Raw genomic sequence first — 20,199 nt, forward strand, 5'->3', positions numbered from 1 at the left:
GGGGCCAAGCTTCTGACCAGTTACATCCTGGTTCTGAGAATGGTTTTAATTCATGAGAGTTGCGGCATATGCTTTTAAAATTATTTAACCTACATTACCATAATGATGGCCCCTGGCTTTATAAATCCCTCAGACAATTCTGTAGAACAAAACAAAAAGTGGACTTTATTTGTACTGCTCCCTCGTACATGGATGCACACAAGCAAGCCTGAATTTCAATCACAGGGCTGTCTGTGTCCTTTCTTCTTGGCTCTTTGACCTGCGCCTGGCCAGTCAAAGCAGCTAGAATGTGTTTCAGATCAGTTTCTCCTTGTAAAATGAAATCAAGCTCACTGGTCAGAAGCATTGCCCATGAGGTCTCAAAAATTACTATTGACACGAGATTTCTAAAGGCACTCAAAATTACAATCATCAATCAGTATTTGAAAGCCTTTACAAAAATGTATTTTCTTTTCAGTATATTTTTAAAACCAATTTAAGGTTATACCTGCATGGCACTTCCTCAAGAATTATTTGATAATAATACAAATATTTTCTCTATGAGTTTTGTCTTTTTCTCATCAACTTTTAAAGCTTTAATGTTATTGTTGTTTTCTTCCAAAATTCAAATACCTCGGCTTGATTCAACGTTATATTGAGGAAACATCTAAATTTTTCTTTTCTCAGAAAACCTGCAGGGAAGCTGAATTCTAAGATTTTTCTGTCAGCAGAAAAAGAAATCATTTTAATTTCTCACCTTTGTGGGTTTTTAGTTTTAATCAAATAGGACTACCTTAGAGATCAAATAACATAGCCTATGTATTAGTCTGATACATCCTGTGCAATGACCTTTTTCTGACCAGTAGCTGAATATCAAATTGTAGACAAAAAGCAAAACATCTACATAATTACGGGTATTCATTGAGAAAAACATGTCATTCCCTAGAGTTTGATTTTGTTGTTGATGAATTAATTAATTGTTTAGAGAAGGCTGTGGCATCTTAAATTTTCCTCAAATGTCCCAATTCTTTGTAAAGCCCAGAGATTGAGAAGGAGACGGAGCGGGGAGAGGTTGGGGGCTCAAAGAGGCTAGGATTGTAATCTAGCGCTTCAGCCACCTCTCTGTGGGCAGTCACAGAGGTAAATGTGGAAAATGGATCGCTCTTGTTTTTGAAATGATAGAGGACTGAGTAGACAGGAGTGTTTCAAGTCCTAATGTTTCTCCAGTCCCTCAATGCCAAATTCTTTCTATACTTGCATTCTAAGGTCACTTCATTGTTGAGTTAATAATACTGGATTTGCATAAACTGGTCTTAGTGGAAAAGCTAATGAGAAGCACTTTTCTTTGCTGCAGAAAGCAATTTTGGTTTTAGAGTCCTGTAACCAAATTAGACAAAAAGAAAACCGCACACACCTACCTAGGTGAAAAATGGGGTAGGTGCTGGTGAATGATCAAAATACTATGCTGTCTACATTTTGTTATCCTCTAAAGATAGTAATAGACCTAAGATTTCATAGATTGTCCCCACTCATTTTATCAGCATTGAATGGTTAGAACCTCTTAAAATCTGAGAGAGCCTTAAATGGGCATAGAAATTCTCCCCAAGGAAAAGACCAGGAGCTGTATTGAATACACGTCCATTAGCCATACTTATGTTTACGCACAGTGATCCAAACACATCCCTGTGTTGAGCTCAACTTTTCAGTCATTCTGAACGGAGACAGGAAGGGCACGGTTGCTCTGTCCCCTTCTCCTTTTGCTGAATACGAGGAATAAGAATGACCTCTAATCGTTTAGACAGATGTTTTATAATTTTTCTGAAATAGTATATATTCATTATGGAAGCTCTTTTTTCAATGAATCAGTCTTCAGACCCTATTAAGTTTATAATAAATATACAAGAGTCTGTCTGCTACATGAAAAAAATTTTATTTGGTTAAAGTGCAGGAAGTTAACCGCATGTATATTTTGGTGACCCTGTCCTTGCCTTTCAGCATATTATCTTTGTTAATCAACATTATTTAATTGTTATAAGACAATGAAAACAATGTGTTAGACTCTCTCTGCCTGGCTCAGTCATCAAGCAATAATTTCCTAAAAGTAGGCTGCCAGGTAAACAGAGTAGAATGCATAAATTGCTCAAGAAATTTTAATTAAATAAGATAAAAACTTTTTAAAACACCAAATTCCAGATGAAATATAATGCTTTGTGCTTAATGCTCTCTGGCATTACCATCTGCACATTCAGTAGAGCGTATTTGCACACCCTGGGGTGCCAAAACCCCTGGGGAGTCATGGGCCCCAGGAACCTGGATTTTTAAGAACCCCAGAGGATGTTGGTGCAGGTGGCCTTTTAACCATCTATAATGAAGTCTTCAGTAAGTATTCAAGAATTCTATATTTATGAAGTAAAATAATCAACTGATTTGGGTCAGGACTGCATAAAGACAAACTAGGAAACAATCCTTTCCCTTTCCTTCCCTTTTTTTTAAACAAAGAATAGTGTAGAGTTGTACTATCCAGCACAGTAACCACTAGCCTTGTGTGGCTACTTTAATTTTAATTAATCTAATTTAATTAGTTTTGTTTCCTTGGTAGCACTATCACGTTTCAAGTGCTCCATAGCGACACATGACTCATGGCCACCGTATTGGACAGGACTGATACAGAACATTTCCAGTATCACAGAACATTCTACGGGACAGCCCTGGTGAAGAGCATTTCCCCTACCTGCCTTTTAAAAGAGCAATGAGGAAAATTAAACTGAATTCAACCGGTAAAAATATGTTTCAGTTCTAAATTATCGTCACTTAAGAGAAGCTCAAAATGTGTGAGGAAAAGAAATGCTCAGGTAAGGAAGGAGGCATGTTGCAAAGTGAGAGGGACGGAGACAGATCACTGAGAATGAAAGAAGGAGCTGTGCCCACAGGAACAGGAGAGACCAGGAGAAAGCGGGTATTCAGACCTTTCAGGGATGACACAGGTTTCTTCAGTTAACAGTGGTATTTGTTGAGATCGCTCCTCAGGGAAGTAAGGAAGACCAGGTTGACTGTCTAATTAGCTGCATGGGCAGGCCTCACAAAGACTGAGCATCCTTCAGAATCCAGCAAGAGCTTTAGTTTGTCTGCCATCTCAACTGCCACTTCAACTCTGGTAACTACTCCTGGAGAAACAGCCACCTCTTGCTCTCCTCCATGCTGTGACATTATGGCAGCTCACTTTTTCTGTCTCCACATCGACTAACATTGCTTTCATCTTCTCTTCATCTCGTAACTTTTGCTGACTTGTTTCTGCTTATTCATGAATACTGCTTAGTGTCATATCTCTTTGTCCCTGTTTCTGAGGCAGTCTATTGCTGTGCTCTTTTTCTCAGATTCAAAACCTCCTTGAGAGCAGCTCTGATTGGTGTAGCCATCACCATGAAGTAGAGAGCAAGGCTTTGAGGAGGGCTGTTGAGTCAGTCACCCCCGTAGAAGCTGTTGGCTGACTGTAGGCTGTTCTAGCTCAGGTGCTGAGCCCCGATCCAGTCAGCTGAGCTGTGAACTTAGTGGTCAACCATTTCTTAAGGAACTCCTGCATAGATGGCTCTAGGCTTACCAGTCTCTGAAGAAGCTTCTATGAAGCCAGTAGTGTAGATGGAAGGCACTTTGCCTGGCCCGTACACTGCCAAGGAAAAAAATTAGACAAGTACAGAGGGAAACTCCAGTTTTAATGGAGTGGCAACATCCTCATTGTGTGGTATTTTTGGCTATTGACTAAAGGTCTTTTTAAGACACGTTGCATTTTCTCAACTACAGACACAAAAGGAGATAATACCTGTTAGTACTTATCACTATGTAAGAAATTCAAGTGCTGGGTCCTTCTTTCAGTAGCAAGAAGGTTTCTGATTTTTTCTACAAAAACTATTTTCTGCATGATACTGCAAATTTGTTTCCTATCAAACAACTGCAATTTTATTATCTCTGTTGTCTCATGTAGTTGATGACAATAGTTGTGGAAATAAGAGGTAGAGGGGGAAAGAAAGCCTAGTGTTCCTTGCAGGTTTTTATCTGAAAGAACCCCTGGTTTTTGTCATTACGCCTACATTGCTGCAGATTTACAAGTACATCTTATTCGGGAAATTGACAGTGCTTCGAACCACACATGCATAATGCATATTATGAATAGCCGATTGAGAAGGGGCTGGAATGTTGTTTCATTTCCCCACCCCACCTCCACCCGCTTTTCCTTTGCTTTCTCTCTACCCTGGAAAGTTTATTTTCTCCTCTAAACTCTGATGCAAAAGAGTAGGCTAGGGAAGTTTGTCTCTCCTCTTGTCACTCTCCCTTCTCTGCTTCTCCAGCCCTCCCTTTCTGTGGGTCACTTCTGATCTGTACCACGCACCACCACCGCCAACCCTGTGAAAGGGTTAGCAAGGACTCCGAGGCCTTTACTCTCTAGTCTGCCGATTATGTAGTAGGACTGTCACAAAGCAGCATGAAAGTAAAGTTAAATATATCATGTTTCATCCAGAGTGCATTTTTTAAGTGTTTAATTTTTATATTGACATAACTTGAGATTTACAGAAAAGTTGCAAGAACAGTACAAAGAATTCCTGATGCCCTTCATGAACCACTTTCCCCAAATGTTAGCATTTTACTGCATTTGCTTTATCATATTCATTGTCTCCCTCTCTTCCTCTCTCTCTCTCTGTCCCACATAAATGTATGCACATACACATTGTTTTTACTCACATGATGCTCCCTTACTTTTAACTATTTCAGTGTGTTTGTCTGGTAAACAAAAAATTCAGAGTAATTTTTTTTAATTAAAAACAATATGTTTTGCCCTTGCTTTTCCTTTTCCCTTCTCTGACTGAGAGTTTTTAAAAGCAAAATGCCTAAAAGAGAATAAACTGGTTTGATGCTCCACAAATTGGTTCATCAGCCCAAGGATGCTGGAAAATTGGCTATATTTTTGTGATTCAGTGTTTTCAGGTCAGATGAGCTTTCAAATTAGGGGTGGTGGGGATAGCACTGCAACTTGCATCTTCTGTCTTTTTAAAACCTAAATTAATTTCTTAGGGACTATTTAGCCAGCAGCATAATATGAGTGAAGCTTTCTTATAAATAGTGGGCACAAGATGTGATGTGGCTCGTAATCAAGATATCTATTAGAATGCTTGGCCAAACTATTACGAAGTTAGCAGTCACAAAGAACAAGTAGTTATAATCAGGTCAGGTGCTCTATTTTTCCCTTTCGTTTAATGTTGATTCTTATGAATTTGGGATACAGAGGGAATCGTCTATGCCCTAAGTTCACTGTATTGTATTATTAATACCAGGATAGCAGCTGAGTCCCACTAGACGGTCTTTGTGGTCTGCGGATACTCTAAGAAGTGTCTGAGCATAAAAGGAGGCTGTTTGAGTTGAAGTGGGCTGATGGTCTGGGATGACATTTGAATGCATGGAGGACAATGTCTAAATGACAGTATCGAGAAGGGAAGGCAAAAAGAAGCTCAAAACTATTCCCATTGTCCCTTGGATGCTCATCACTCCTCTTGAGATATTCCTCACATGGGAGCTTTGTCTAGCAACAGGGAGTAGGATCAGGGCGGGATAGACCCGGGGTCCCGGGACAAAAGCCAGGGATTCAGGTCCTCAGACACATTAAAATTCTAGACAGATAGCAAACATAATGAAAACCACAACCCAAATGTATTTTAAGTCTAACAAAGTTCAACATTTTAGCTAAATTATTACAAGTATATTTAACAAAATGTTTGCAATACTCTGAGATGCTTCTATGAATAAAGCTTTTAAGAACATCAAATTGGTTGTGCAAATGAATAATTTACCAAGTCTCTATTGGAATTTAGGATAGCTGCTTCCTCTACCAATCTGTACACACACACACACACATACACACACACACTCTGTACATCACACAACCAAATAGAATAATTTTTCAACAGTCCTAGAACTGTGAGGATAACATCATAGAGCAGTCAAAGGATTACTTTTCCACCAAGGAAATAATGCACAAGGCCAATAACAAAAACACTACAAAAGTTAGAGAAACTGATGGAAATTTATCTCATAGTAAGTACTACCATGTATGCCAAGCATGGAATCAAATGCTATATTGTTAACTTCCATACTTGGGTGAATTTTTTCCTGTTAAATTATCACTATTCTTTTAATGTAGCTTGCATTATGTATAGTGCCCTTGGATTTTTAATTGCTCTGGATTATCATTTTCAATGCAATTAGTAAAATGCCCTCAATTACATGTAATAATTACTGTAAATGGGGCTATTGGCCTAATTACTATAAATGGGGAAAGATGTGTGATTATCATGTGCAGTTAAATCATGTACAGTATTTATTTTACATTATTACATACAATAGTGTAATGATAACACGTAATTATATTGTATCAATCCTTGGTCAACAAATCTACGTCACATTAAGATATTTAGAGTTGTGATCCATTGCCAAAATCCATGTACTGGATCTTCCTTTCTAAAGTAAAGTAAAGTAAAATAATTCTAAAGTAATGAGGGCTAGGAATCCACTAAATAAATTGTGCACAGGCAAGAAAAATCTGAAAGGAAAAAAATTATTTTACCTCCATTAATTAAGAATGCCCAGATTACCCTTTGTTGTCAGTGTTAAATCCTCCCTGAGCCCAATGCCAGCCTCCACCTGCCTGTTTTTATGTAAATGTGTAAAAATCAACACCCTTAAATGGTGGCAACATTTAAAATATGCCTGGGAAAAAAAAAAAAAAGAAGTCCTTTCTTCACTGTGGCAAACGTGATAATCATCCCTAGTTTACAGATGCACACTTAACAAGCTTATAGCACATAATTAATTCTGCAAAGGATGCTGTTTGACAGAGTGGGATTATGAGAATTGCATATTGATAGTGGCAAGAGGAATAAATCTATTTTCTCCACCTAAGGTAGGGTGTTCTTGTGCTCTTTAGAAACTGGCGCATCTCAGAGGTGTTGCTCTCAAAATGATCTCAGGATGGAAAGAAATCAGTAATTACAGAGCCAGGCATTCAGTTGTGTCCTAATTTTCCCACCAGTTTTTCAGTGTTTCAGCTGCCTCCGAGACTTAAAGTATTCTCATTAGGTAGCTGCAGAGGCAGCCGCTTGCCTACTCCCTCATTCTCTCACTGCATTTCCTTTTTTTCCCCTCCATTCCTGCCTTGGGAGTGACTGTGAAGATCATTTTCTGGAATGATTGGCAGGTTAGAGGATTCGATCAGATGAGTTCCTCTTAGTGCAGGTCAAAAAGGCTAGTTAGCAGGAGCTGTCGAAAAATGCCAGCAGCATTCGAAATGGGAAATGTCATGACTTCGAGGCAGGGGGTGCCACCTGGAACAGAAAGCCCCCAGCTCATTAGCAAGTTACAGGATGCTGGCTTAACTGGAGGGAGCAGAGAAGGAAAGATAATACCCAATAGAGAAAATGATTGTGAAGTGGAATTGATTTCATGTATAATTTGTTTATCACTAGAGGGGACAAATGCTGTCCTTCTGACATGAGCAGAGGAGTGTGGACTGTGAATGAAGCAACTTAGCATAATCTCCAGGTCGAGCTTTGGATTTAAAGAATGCAAACTTCTTTATGCTTAACTGTGGAAATGATCAGGTCATGTTACATTAATTAAAGCTGACATACTCTCAAATGTTTTATCTGGGCAATTGTGGCAATTCGACAGAAATGGATAGAGATGGGCAACTTTAGAAAATAGGAGGAATTTTTTTCCTCTGCTGGTGTGGAAGACTAGCTCAGTTGCATACTGAATTATAACATGGCTGGTGTTTACCTTCAGTGGTTAGCTAGGCTGCACAAATCAAACCGGGTTCCCGATTCGCTTGCGATCTTGTTTAGAGAGGAGAATGTTTGCCCTTTAGGAGATTTAGATGTATTCCGTGTTAAAACATAGACGTGTATTTTGGAATATGACTGTATTGTATTTTGATATAATGTTAAAATTTTAATCTTTTTTTTAAAGGGGAAGCTCTCTAATTTCATTCCTGCCTAATTATAAGTTCCTGTAGAATATGATACTTTACCATAAAGTCCTCGACTTACAGCAGCCATATTTACCAAGCAAATTAAACTCAAAAGGTGTCCTTATAGGAAAAAATTAATCTGCAATTTGTAAAAAGAGAATGTAGTGGCAAAACAGAAAATAATATTGCCTGGGAAGAACTCATATTAAACTCCAAAATTAAAGCTTCCAGTATTTTTACAATGTATTAAATAGGCTATAGTGTAAAGCCTTTTCCTACATAAATTCCATCAGAAAATGTATTTTCTTTTGATGAGAAACTTTCACGATCTCATTTATCTCTGACATGGAGATCTTCGTCTTGTTATTTTAAGTCACAAATGCCACAGCTGCAAGTCTTTCTGGCTGAACACTGAAAGATGTTTACTTAGCATCTAGATTTTCGTTAAAACATATATTTTCAAAATGTCTTTGCCTTAAGTTTCTCTTTTCTCTTAAATATTGAGACATTTTATGAGGCAGTTATGAAATAGCCAATGCTTGTTTTATCAAGCAGCCTCAGACTGCTGTCTTAAGTGAATAGGAATCTTAAAACCTCCTAGTCAAAACACTGGTGGAAAATTCATTCTGTTCTGTATTCAGCATAAAAAGCTTAGCATTAAGCTACTGAATATAGCTGTCAAGATATACGGCGTTAGTTTTGTCAAATCTGAAAATTTAAACATCTGTGGGAATCCACCCATCCCCTCACTTGAGAGTTTTATTGTGTGGTCCAGAAGCTGACCTTTGAAAAGAAAAATTATAAAATACTGTTTTAAATGGTTCGTCTAAAGTTAAGATTTTTTTATTCTTCTGCAGTAACTTAATTTGTTAACAACTGATGGATTTATTAGAAAAATGAATGAATCAAATTTTTGAGAGAAAGCATTTTAAAAAAGAATTTTTTTAAAATAAGAGAATTGGGTCTCATTGTGTACAAGTAGGTTTCTCACTCTTCAGACTAGCTTTAAGTAAGATGCCCTTCTCTCTCAAAACAGGCAAGCCGAAGGTGCCTGACTACACAGAGCCAGAGGTGAATGGTGGCATTTGTGCACATGTGGTCTCATGACCCACCCTCTTCTCCATCCCCTGCCCTCAGCTTGGCCTTCCAAAGTCAGCTCTGCATTCACAGACTTCATAGACTCTCCACTATTTGGCATTCTTCTCAATTAATCTCCTCTCCTTTAAATAAAATAATCTCTGGTACATATTGACATATTGACATTCTTTTTTTTTTTCCCCTGAGGAAGATTAGCCCTGAGCTAATATCTGTTGCCAGTTTTCCATTTTTTTCTTGAGGAAGATTTGCCCTGAGCTAACATCTGTGCCAGTCTTCCTCTATTTTGTATGAGAGTCACTGCCACCACATGGCTGCTGACAAGTGGTATAGGTCATTGCTTGGAAACTGAACCTGGGCTGCTGAAGCAGAGCATGCCAAACTTAACTGCTAGGCCATGGGGCCGGGCCCATATTGACATTCTTATATTTATCATTCCCTTTTTTTAATCTTTCCACAACTCTATAGATTGAGTGATCCTGTTGTCACCTTTAGATTTGTAGGTTCTCTACTGATAAGGTCCCTAGGTTCCAAAGAAAAGAAATGACATCCTTGTAATTGTCCTCTATATCAGCAGTTCTCAAAGTGTGGTCATGTTCTCTGGAGATCCCCAAGAGGCAACATGGGGTCAAAAAGTGTTTTCATAATAACACTAAGATGTTCTTTGCCTTTTGCACTGTGTTGACATTTGCACTAATGGTGCAAAAGCAGTGGTAAATAAAACTCCTGACCTTAGAATGAATCAAGGCAGTGGCTCCAAACTGTATTTCTAGGCATTGTTTTCTTTACCACCATACAATGATAATTGTTTTTAAAAGCCAGTTTTACTTAATAATGTTTTTGATGAAGAAGTGAAAATTAATAATTTTATTAAACGTCTCCCTGTAACTAAATGTCTTTTTAATAGTCTGTGTGAATAAATGGGAAGTTTGCGTAAATCATCTACACTATATACCTAATGACTGTGGTTGTCTCAAGGAAAGCTCTGGTGTAGGTGTATGAGTTGCAAGCTGAACTAGCTGCTCTTTTCTTGAAATGTTTTCACCTGAAAGAACAACTGACAGAGAAACTGGTTATTCAAACTTGGATATTTGGCAGACATTTTCTCAAAAAAGAACAAAAAAAAAAGTGGATCTGTCACCTAAGGAGAACAACTGGCAGTATTTGCTGCTGCTGATAAAATTAAATCTTTTAATATAAAATTAGAATTTGGGGAAACTATAGAACATTTTGTTTGCCACGGTGAGCCTGACAGTTCCATAAACATTTTTCAAATGAGATAGATGTTTATATAAGCAAATGTGATTTTTTGATATTGTATAGTGAAATGTGTCAACATTTGAAAGATCTGTATAATGCATTGAATCAGTATTTCCCAACTGACCAATACACACTTTTAGAAAATCATTGCATGGACAAAACATTCACTGAAAGTGTAAGATAAACCAATAGATTTTAAAGTAATAGAATACAAAGAATTCATTGATACAGTTTCAGATTCCCCAGTACAACTAACCTTTAAGAAACTACCACTCATTGAGTTTTGTTGTAATATAAAAGAAGAATGTATATCCACAATCATCTGAAAGGGCTGTTGAAATTCTTTCTTTTCCAAACACATACCTGTGAGAGGCCATATTTTCTTTAGTTGTTTCAACCAAAACGACATATCATGGAACAGATTGAATACAGAAACAGGCATGAGAATCCAGCCGTCTTCCCTTCAGCCCCATATTAAAAATATTTGCATAATTGTAAAGCAGTGCCATTCCTCTTGCTAATTCTACTTGGAAAATATAGTTATTTTTATTAAAATAATGTTTTTATGTTAACATGTAATGGATTTTTTAAGGAATTAATAAATAAATATTTTAAATTATCAATTTTAATTTCAAATGTGGTAAATGTCAATAGCCATAATCCATGTAAACCAAAAGCTCTTTGGGGGTCCTCTATAATATTTGGGTATAAAGGGTCCTTAAGACCAAAAAGTGTGAGAGCCGCTGTTCTGTATCAGTAGTGCTGTGTGTAAACCCTAACATAGTACTTATGTTGACAACATGTTTTCCTCTTGAATAAATTACTATTCACTTAATTTTTTTTTTTTTTTTTGCTATATAAAATTATTCCACTTCTATCCATCTAATTGAATATCTCAGTTTTTCTGGGGTGTAATGGATAAAATCCCTATTCTTGTGTTTACATAGATGCCATCTGAAAATTGCAATAGAGTGCCATTTCTATGCCCTTGATGATTAGTAGACAAATTCTTAAAAGCCTTTTGTTATATATGAGTTTGAAGGATGTGACTTTCCCTGTGTTATAGGCACTAAGTTTGACCTTGTGTGGAGAGGCTCTGACCATGTGACACTAAATCAACAGGCCATTTTACAAAGCTTGTTGATAAGACTCAGGAGGACTTTCAATACAGTGCCCTGATCAGACTCCGTAAATTCTCTTTCAGGAGATGAACTACTGTGAGGTAGCTCATGGAAATGTAGATGCGTTTGGGGGTTCAGAATTGAAGGGAAATAGTCAGCATGATTAACCATTAAATTAGGCTTGTATTTTTTTTAACTCTTTATTTTGAAATATGTTTAGATTTACAGAGGAGTTGTAAAGCTAGGACAGAGAGCTAAACCTTTCACCCAGCTTCTAATATTAACAACCTTTATAACCATGGTACATTTATCAATCTAAGAAATTAACATAGGTACCATACTATTAATTCAACTACAACTTTATTTGTAGGTCATCTATTTTCACACTCATGTCCATCTGTTCCAGGATACCACATTGCATTTAATTGTCGTGTCTCCTTGGTCTCCTCTGGTCTGTGGTAGTTTCTCAGTCTTCCCCAGTTTTTCATGACCTTGATGCTTTTGAAGAGTACTGTTCAGGTATTTGGTGGAAAGTCCCTCATGATGTTTTCTCATGATTAGACTGGGGTTATGGTTTTTAGGGAAGAATATCACCAAGATCAAGTGCTCTTCTCATCACATCATGTCAGGAAATACATGATATCCGCATGACTTATCACTGGTCATGCTGACCTTGATCACTAGGTTAAGGCAGGTGAGGTTTTAAAGCCAACGTGATATCCAGAAAGTGAAGTCAGAGAAGCAAGAAGTCTGGGACAGGTTCTCAATCAAATGGAAGGAATTCAAGACAAGTTATTGGGTGGAGGACAGGGCTACCTGATGTCAGAATCGGAAGAGAGAGAGAGAGAGAAATTACTCTCAAGGCTCAAACCTGCCTGAAAATGGAGGAGAGGAGTGACCAAGAGAGAGTACAGTGTCCAAGTTAAGAATCTTGAAATGTTCCAGCCTCTGACTCAGGATCAGAGAGAGAATTTAACAAGATGTCTGACAGTGTGAAATATATTTTGTGAATATGAATAAATGTATGGCTATTTGACACATGTTGGAAACAAAGCCAGAGTTTCAGATCTTCTGTATTGAAGTTCCCTATGATTTATCTGTCTTCCCCACGAGAATCTAGATCTCAGAATAGAGGAATTTGTTTACTGTTTTATTCTCATTTCACTTTTTTATCTCCATCTCCTAGTATGGCATATAATTTATGCCTATTAAATATTTCTAAAATGTTGACTGAATTAGTGAATATCCAGCTAACTCACCATACCACAATCTTCTGCTCTTTCAGCAAATGTTTTTTGGTTATAGCCATTATATTGGTGCTGTTCTCGGCAGTAGTGGATAAGACAGTTTCTAGCCTCAGGAGACTCACAATTTAGAGTCACAGATACAAGCACTTAAATTTCAAGATTATAAAGTCTACAGTAGAAGTTTGCATGAAACTACATGAGAGGACAAATGAGGTATAAATTAATTCTGCTGGAGAGTATTGAGAAGGTTTCACAAAGGAAGAGATTTTGAGCAAAAGGAGGAATTAGATTTTTCCATGGGCATGGAGGAGGAGAAGAGTGTTTTCAAGCAGAGGAAACACTGAGAGCAAAGCCATGTCACAAAGTGCGATATCCTAGGGGATGGTGTGGTAAAGCTAAGGGCGTGGGGATGGGGAATGAGGAGAGTGGGGCCCAAAAAGGGATTTTGAAGGTAGATTGTGAAGGGTCTGGAATGACATGCTAAGGAGTTTGGATTTTAATGTGATTGCACCGGGGTAAATATATATGACTTCCTGATCATTCACAGGAGAATCAAAACATCTTAAAGATGGAAGATCTTTTAGGGTCATATAACAACCATGAAAGAAGATGTGCTATTTTTTCTTTTCTTTAGACCACTTATTATGGTAGAGGCTGTTTTGAAAATAAAGAAAATGTATAAAATTCCATTCACACTTGTATCTAACAATATTAGAATATTAAAAACTATATCAACACTTACCCTTCTCTTTGGCTGAAAACCTATTCATCCTCCAGCCATGAAATTTCGTGAATCTATTATGGGTATGATTCCTTTATTATACTTTTTTCAACATGTACATAACATGTTTCCTGAAAAGTTATGCATAAATTCTTTATTTTGCGTGAAAGAATATGGCTTCTTTGTACACAGATCTTTTTGTAAAATGAATAATGACCCCTTAATGTAACTTCCGTGAATATGTAGAATTTCATTTATTAAGATACATTGACACTATTTGAGGGAAATGCGAAAACTAAAAAGTGAGGTGACTTTTCCAGGGATAAAAATTTAAGACAATTTTTGAAGTTGACAGAAATGTTTAAGAATTTAGTATTTTCGTAGTCTTACTTGGAATGTGCTCAGCACCCAGTAGGTGTGCAAAAGTGTTTTCATGAATAAATTCATACTGATGTCTATGAACTTTGAGTTCCTATAAGAGTTAATTCTAGTTTTCATGCCCATTTTTGCCTAAATACAAATAAACTGTTAAGTATTTGAAGATCTTAAACTGTGTCTAACCAACCTCTTAAAACTACCTAATATTTAGTAACTCAATAGCTTTTTCGGTGATGATGATGATAATGCAAAGGAAAAATGTTAAAACACCTAAGATAAGACAAATTAAACATAAATTATTTTTAATAGATCACTTACATATTTTTAAATGAAATTGTTAAGTAGAATAGTGTGCCAAACTACATGAAATATTACACAGTCTTAAAAATTATAGTCATGAAGGCAGATAAAGTGGAGAAATACATGTGATCGTGTGAAAAAAGTAGAATATTCTTCTTGTACTTGTAAAATTTTTAGGTAAGAAAATATGACAAAGGAAATACATTAAACTGGTATATTCCTGGTTTAGCAGAGATAAATGGTTTTACAAATTTTATTGGATAGTTAAGAAAGTTAATTGACAGTTTTGTACCCATGGTAGGTTCTCACTATAATTCCAACCTCAGAGCCCTCTTGGATGAGTCCAAGTTCTTTGCTGCTGTCTCATTACCAGACTTTCCTCTGTAGATAGTGGTGTGTGATGAAGACTCAGAAACCAAGCCAGCTAAACTTATTTACAACCACACAGCGTTTCATAATTTAACATTTAAAGTATTTTCTATTACTCCTAAGAAATGCTAGTAAATTAACACTAGGAATAGCAGTGTCCAGCACGGAACAGCAGGAACAGCAGGGAAACATAATTTAGCCAATAGCAAATGGAAGAGCTAAAGTAATCACATCAGAATAAGAATTTGGGACCCCAGGTTTTTCTCTTACTGCTTATCCCAATAAATTTTTCAAAAGGCAATTTTCGAGTCTTTTTTAATGGAACATTATTTCCTTTCCTATGCCAAGACTAACTGATAGTGTTGTTTTGGGTTGAGAGGATGAATGTTGCAAGAAAGCCATGACTGATTTCTGGTTTGATCCATTTAACTATAGCTCAACAGCTCATGGCTGATGGAAAGTCTTCAAGGTAAATAATTTATCCCTCAGCTCATCCCCAAAATATCTCCTTGATTATGGTAGTGTTCGTCTGCCTGCAAGAACATAATACAATCTTAAGTGACCCACTGCCCACTTGCCAGGACCTGAAATGTTTGCAAGAGGTCAGAAATTAAGATTCTTGATCTTGTCTGTCTTGTCTGCAGCTTAAGGATAAAGAGGAGAAGCTGGTGAGACAAAATCACTACCTTTTGTTTGTAACACAGAGTGAAAAAAATTTTGAGAAGAAAATACATATGTTAAAAAGTAAATTTGTAGAATGTTTATACTCTGTACACAAACATATTTGGGACCCGAAACCAGATTATTATGTGGCCATTTTACATGAATAATATTCAAATATATAGTTATATACTTGTGTCAACAAAAACAGTTCGTTTCAGTTTTAATTCTTTCATTTTCTTTGTGACTTTCCATGCGATACTTCACCATTCAATAAGCTTTGTTTTTTGAACTGTCTGTTTTCCTGTAGTTTCCAATGTCCACCTTCATTCCATGTCTTTACTTGAAATGTTACCAGGGAGGAGCAAAAAAAAAATGTGTATGTGTTGGGGGAAGTGGGGCAGGGGCAGGCTGTGTGAGGTGAAAAGAAGGCAGAGGGAGGAAGACTGCTGAGGGAAAGAAAAACAGGATTTAAATGAGAAGGAGAATGAATGCTTCACTTGTTGGCTTTTAGCACAATTACCATACCTTAGGAAATACGCAGGGAATAGTTAATTATGACTAAATGAGACTCTTTTAGAGACAGTGGCAGGCCCAGGGAGCTGACTGTCAGAGCTGTGAAAGATGTTGAATTGGAAGGCTGGTCTCCATGTCAGGCAGTAGAGGGTCTGCCCGGCAAGCCAGACAGTAAAGATAGCAGGCTGAGAGTAGCTTCAGACGAGGCAGCCACGTCTAGCATTTGCATACTTTTCCTGCAAAGGGGGTTTAATCCAAAGAAAGAAGGAGATTTCAGTGTTGTCAGGCAGGCTTTGTTTGGGGTGAAGAGCAGAAGGGAATCTGCTGAAGGGGCCTTTCTCAAAGCCTTGGTCTCAGCCTTGAGGTTGTTGTAGTGAAGTTATGTTCTTGAGGGTTGTTTGCACACTATTGTCTGTTTGAAGATCTTCTAAACCCAGAGGGCTCAAAGTATCCCCTCTTGCCAGCACAAAAGAAGGGAATTTGTGTGGTAAAATGACTCGTGTTGCACACTGAACCCAAGCACCCTTTGTTCTTGTACGAAATACTCTGAAGTTCGAAGGATGTCTTTTTGAGCCAGACTGAGTCGTACCATGAAAGTGTTTGCAGGCTAAAAAAATAAGGTAAAACCAACCCACTCTTGTGTCTTTCTTTACCAGCTCAAAGAAGGCCTTAATGTAGCTCCCAAAAAAGATGGCCCCCAAAAATACGGTAGATAAAAAATACTTCTTGATTGGCATGAATCATTTTTGCCCTGTTTCCTTAAAAAAATTTCTGATATTGAGTGTTTAAGCCAAAAGTTGAGGCAAATTATTTGGACCATTAAGCAGTGCAAGTTTTCGCAGCACCTGACCAGCCTTATCATTTATCTGGCAACATAAGCTTATGATTGTGGTCTGTGCCTAATTTTTAAAACTCTCTCTTCTTTTCTAAACTATGATGTACCATGTAGCATGTGATGGTTTACTCTTCACCATAACGTTTTCTGATAATCTACACATTTATAGTAAGGAGTGTATATCTGCAATACCTGCTTATATAATAAACCATAACGATATTTATGGGTCAGAAATCAGGACTTGTTTCAATGTCACTAGTTGGTTTGAGTCTCAGTGCCCGTAATCCTTATAGTTCAGGAAAGTATGTACTAAAAACATAGAAGCTGAGTTTTAAAAATAGCTATGTACTTGTTTATAAGCATAATGTGGGCAGTTGTGAGTGCCTTTTAAATTTATGATCTTCCACATGAGCTTAATGCTTCAAAGAATGTGGTGTCTTAACACATTGTATATATAATTTAAAACATACAAACTAAATGTTGCTTGTAGCTGATCAAGCAGGATATATAATAAAACTTGACCTCGAGGTTAGAAAAAATGTATGTATTTATATGTAGCAACTAATTTAGTGTGAGATTTATTTTTTATTAAGGATATCTCTTTATCAGTTTTTTTTTATTGCTGTTGACTCTTTGCTGGATTTTTGGCTCATTTGGAGCCTATACGAATTCAAAATAAAAATAAGTAATGAAAAGTCTGTTTGGCTAAGGGTTTAAAAGACAAGCAGTGCCCTTCTGAGTTTCAAAATAAAGGCAAAACCTGTAACATGTAATAAGAAAGAGAAAGCTTACTTTGAAATTACCATGAGCCAGCTTCTGAGAGAAAGGTTATGCCCTCTTCGTTGGTAGAGTAATTAGGAAATCTTTTATCAAGATAATCATATTTTTGGGTTTCCACTGATGTTATAATGCCAGTGAGCGTGGACCACAGGTGAGGTCGGAAGCTAAGGCATTAGTGATAGCCAGACAAGAGCTCTCTAAAGTTCTAAGTGAGTGGATAAAATGGTGCTTGCTGCTTTCCTAAATACGTTATTTTTTGTCGTGGTTGAGATGCTTGTCTCTGATCTAAGTAAACTCTGCCTTGCTGGAAGTGGTGCATTTCTTTCTCCTGCTTTGCATTTTTCCCTGTGAGAAGCGTGTCTGAATTGGGGGGACCTGAATATACCTCTTTGTTGCTGAGCTTGTCAAGCACAGCGCTGTGTTCTCTTTCCCACCAGGAAGGTCAGGCCGCTGGGGGCCAATCTGTTTTCTGAAATGAACCCTACTGTCTGTCCCTGGTGTCTGACAGATTGAAACAGTTGTCTGTGTTACTGTGCTTTCAATGCTTTTTAAATGCCTCATTTTCCAGGAAAAAGGTAATATATGTAGGCTACACAGAAAAGATAAAATTTTTAGAAAGGATTGGACTTTGGATGTTAATATTTATCTAAAAGGCAAAGTTAATTAACTTTCTAAGAACATATTTACAGATTCAGGAAGTTAGCTGTATGCACTGTGCACATGCACACACACACACTCACACCAAGATAAGCCTTCACTTATGAGTTCTACTCCTAAAGATTTATACTGTAGGGTTTTTTTTTAATTGGAGTAATAAAATTATGAAGCATGGAACTGTTTTAACGGTAGAATTGTAGCAGTAAGAGTCTTGTGTTCGCTTAGATTTCAGTTGTATGTATTTTGATCAGAGGTATGCATAAAGCCTGAAGAAATTTGTACTCTGCTGGGCCTCCCTTCAATACTCTCCAGATAATTGAGCTAATTAAATCTTTACCAACATTAACACAACTCCGGCATTCCTTGGACAGTGGATAATTATTGCATGAACATGGCAAGCTTAAACTAAACAGATGAAAATAGAGTTCTGTGGAATGGGTATTGAGTTTATTCTTTATTCATCTTTTGATAAGGTTTAATTAAAACTGCCTCTCTCCATTGTGGTGAGAATGAATGTGCTTGTTTTCTTAGTGAAAAGCAAATTATTCACTTCATCCATGGTTCAATAATCAAAGCCTTTGCAAAGTTTTGGGTTATAGTGTAGCTATGGGGATATAATTGCTGCAATTCTTTATGAAGGCTTTATCTTTTTTATTACTTTCTCCTATTTATTTTTGTAGAAAAAAAATTTATAAAAGCTCATTTTGTGATTTGGTGTGGAAGTACATATGTTTGAAGCCTTTTATAGGTTTACCATGGCTAGATTTTTTTTTAAAGGTATATTTCTTACAGCCTCTTGCAAAAAGAAAGGTGAAAAGAGACACATTTAAATAGATGGCATTTGAGATAGAGCTTTTAGGTTAGTGAAGAAAGTTCAATAAAACCTTTAAATCCTCTAGCTGCTACTGGATTGACATAGTGAGTCCACAATCCTAAGGTTGAAAAAGTAGTAGATGTTGGGAATTCTTCCCACAAACATATATTTGCATTCTCTTCACTTTTTTTAAATTCACCACAATTATTTTCCGTAAAGTTCTTTTAAAGGAGTGGGTTGTTTGTTTTTGTTTTATGTTGGTGATAATTTATTAGCATGAATAGATTTTCTGTGTATTAATGACAACCTATTTCACTTACTGTCATGACTGTGCTGTGATTTCTTTTCCTTTCTTTCTTCTTCTTTTTTTTTTTTGTGAGGAAGATTCTCCCTGAGCTAACATCTATTGCCAATGCTCCTCTTTTTTCGCTTGAGGAAGATTATCCCTGATCTAACATCTGTGCCAATCTTCCTCTATTTTTTTGTATGTGGCATTCCTCCACAGCATGGCTGATGAGCAGGGTAGGTCTATACCCGGGATCCGAACCCGTGAACCCGGGCCAACCAAAGCAGAGTGCACAGAAATTTAACCACTCAACCACGGGGCCGGCCCCAATTCTTCTTCTTTTTTAACAAAATGAGAGATTACAAGGATACAGGATGTCTTATGGAACCAAGGACAAAAATAAGATTGGGCCTTGGGCATAAACTGGAAGCAGAGATTCAAGCACAGATGAGCTCTCTCTCCTCCATCTTTTTGTTCCTTGACTCTGACTTTCCCTTCTTCTCTGGTCCATGTGGTGGAAAACAAGTTGACTTGTCCCATGATCTGTCGAAGACCAGACATCGCTCTAGGTCAGTATTCCCAATTCCCTACAAAGGGAATCTGCCCTTCTTAGATCACTTGAATCAGCCCTACATCCAAATCTTAGGGCCTCCACTTACCACTTCTTACTGCTCTTTTTCCTCATCAGTTTCTTAGAGAGGGAGGAAATGTAGACATGAACAAAAATTTCTTCATCTCTAGAATTAATTTGAGGGTAAAGTCATTGAGTGCAGTGTTTTTCAACTTCCCCTAATGGGTAGCGATATCAGTCTAGTGGACTGGAAATGGAGTAGACTAGATGAGAAAGGCAAATGTCAGAAGTGATCACATGTAGTACGAATAAATATTATTTCATGAAATTTTTGTTTCAGCTACATGTGTGTGTGCAAGTGCACCTGTACTGAGTCACCTGATAAAGTGTGTTTTTACCGTGAGTGGTGGCCAAAACAAGTTTGAAGCCAGTGACTGCTCCTCAGATTCCCTTCAAGGTTTCTCTTGGGAGGCAGGGGGAGGGAGAGAGGCACTGGGTAGGGATCCAAGCCCATCACCCTCCCCGTCAAAGTAGCTCCACTTTAATTTGCTTTATACTTTATGTTTCCACCTAAGATATCTTTTAAACAAAGGATGCAG

General features: G+C 37.3%; 1 protein-coding gene across 6 annotated transcripts in view; it reads left to right on the plus strand.

The window, feature by feature from the left end:
• The window catches only part of CDK14 (cyclin dependent kinase 14), a 549,770-nt gene that overhangs the window by 472,290 nt on the left and 57,281 nt on the right, over positions 1–20,199 (plus strand). The window contains exon 15 of one of the 6 annotated variants that reach the window (XM_070264491.1): positions 2,579–2,763. The exons of the other annotated variants lie outside the window; for them this stretch is intronic. The gene's annotated coding sequence lies outside the window, so the exon portion shown is untranslated. Of the gene's footprint in view, positions 1–2,578; positions 2,764–20,199 lie in introns of those variants that run through there. 6 annotated transcript variants of the gene reach the window in all.

Source organism: Equus caballus, chromosome 4 (genome assembly GCF_041296265.1).
Source record: "Equus caballus isolate H_3958 breed thoroughbred chromosome 4, TB-T2T, whole genome shotgun sequence".
Classification (NCBI taxonomy): domain Eukaryota; kingdom Metazoa; phylum Chordata; class Mammalia; order Perissodactyla; family Equidae; genus Equus; species Equus caballus.